The following is a 2,137-nucleotide window of genomic DNA, read 5'->3' on the forward strand; positions in this document are numbered from 1 at the left end:
CTCTCAAATGGTTCCATTTATTGGAATTTTTTTTTTGTGGCCTTCATAGCCTGCCCTGGGGTGGGGCTGGTGCAGCATGTCATACTGGGGATTGAACCACGGTCCCTGTACTTAACTAAGCTTGCCTAAGCAGGCACTTTAGACCACTGAGCTATCTCACCAACCCAATTTATTGAAGTTTTAGTGACAGAAGACTAAACAGAAGGTTTCCTCCTCCCCTTAAACACGACATCTTTCTGCTCAGGGCTTAACACAGGAGAGCCCCACCTCACATGTTTCCAGAAGGCAGTGTTGCAGGTTGGGGAGGAAAAGGGAAGCTCTATGCCAGGCTCAGGATCTGGGACAGGAGGAGGACATGCACCCTCATCTCTTAACTCAGTCCCTCTCCTCTGCACCTGGCCTTGCCCCAGACCCTAGTATGGTAGACTGGCAGACAGGGCTCATGCAACAATGACTATACAGGCGGTGGCACAAAAATGAGGCCCCATTGCCCCTTGGCACAATGAGAGGGCTAGAAGGGGCCATCCTGTGGCCACAGCATGTGCAAACAGAAATGTCTGCTGTGTAAATACAGGAAGGTTGAAGAGGGGATCTTGCTGCCTCAGGCCATACCTGGGTATCAGAGAAAGAAATACGGTTGGCATTGTGATGCCAGGGAAGAGTCCTGGGCTAGCCATGCCTCCTGAGCAGGGCACTTTGAGCTGGAAGCTCAGGCTATTCCTTTGCATGGCCAGTGATGGTGAGGATGTAGAAAAGAACATCGATGATGTCTATCTACAGGTTCAGTGCTGCAAACACATAGTCTTCCAGGTTCAAGGACAACTGCTTGTTCCTGAGCAGCAGCTGAGCATCCACTGCCAGGAAATAGGTGAATAGCAGATTACCCAGCAACGTGTACATGATCATCAAGATATGGCTCTAGATAAAGATGCAGAGGAAGGCACAGATAAAGAGCACCATAATGCTAACAAGGAGCATGCCTATGAATGAGGTGAATCCGTAGTGGGTTTGCATGGAGAAGATGATGACTGTGAAGCAGACAGCTGTGATGATGCCCACAGCCATGATGACTGCCTCTGTTATAGAAATTGGTGATCGTGCCCACCATGTAGGATGGGCTGACAGTTAGAATCAACAGTGCCACAAGATTCCAGGGGTGCTTTTACTGGAAGTCCCCATAACAGCTGAGCACGATGAGGGAGATGAAAAAGATGGTATAGGAGATGTTGTAGGTCCAGATATTCTTCAAGAAAAAGCCCTTCACCTCCCTGACAAAAGTGAACATGGCTACCATGGACAGGGTCCCTGATAACTGCAGAGTCAGCAACAGGAACACCTTGCAAATGAAGGCCTGTCAGACACTCTTGTCATCCCAGTTGGTAGCAGCGAAAGTCCTGGTTGTCATAGTAGGATGAGGATCTCTCCTCCTGGTAGTTCCCATGTTGGGGTGAGCCAGGATCCTGTGCTGGAAAAGGTTGTGGCTGTCCATAGGGGTTGAGGGGAAATGGGCTCTGTGGGTATGGCCTCTGTGGGTATTCTTCTTCAGGGTAGGGCCCATGAGGGTTGCCCCTTTGGGGGTAGGGACTGGGGACAGGGGGATGCCCTGGCTGACCATAGGGGATGGGTTGAAAAGGAGACTGTGGGTAAGAGCCTCCAGGGTAGGGAGGCTGAACATAAGGGGGCATGGGAAGTTGTTGCCCTGAAGGGTATCCAGGGTTGAAGGGAGGGTAGTTGTTTGAGACACTAAAAAACTGTTTTCATAGGACACGGCCTTGGGTTCTGTTGGCAGCCCCAAAGTCAGGGCACTGCAGGTGGGTTCATTCAGTGACCACTGGCACAGTGGTGTGGTGATGGTTGGTGCCAGTATGGGCTTGGGGGGCAGCTCTGCTGGGCCTGTTCCTGCAGCTAGGGAGATGCAGTGGGGCTCTGTTAAGTTGTCTTTTTTTTTTTTTTTCAAAATTTTATTGATAAACTGATAGCAATGAGACAGTTTCAAATCAAATCGGAAGTACAGTTTCAATAACTAACACACTGCATATATTCTTCTTAGTGGTTAATTGCTGTACAAGATGTGGACTTGAGATCCTATTTATAAACACCATTAGAGCAAATCATTCTATTCATTAAGAGAATGTAA

The 2,137-nt window shown here is 49.0% G+C and overlaps 1 pseudogene; it reads right to left on the minus strand.

The window, feature by feature from the left end:
- Positions 1–714: 714 nt before the first annotated feature.
- LOC101567195 overlaps positions 715–2,137 on the minus strand; it is a 6,997-nt pseudogene continuing 5,574 nt past the window's right edge.

This window comes from Octodon degus, unplaced genomic scaffold, assembly GCF_000260255.1.
Source record: "Octodon degus isolate 3935 unplaced genomic scaffold, OctDeg1.0 scaffold00040, whole genome shotgun sequence".
Classification (NCBI taxonomy): Eukaryota; Metazoa; Chordata; class Mammalia; order Rodentia; family Octodontidae; genus Octodon; species Octodon degus.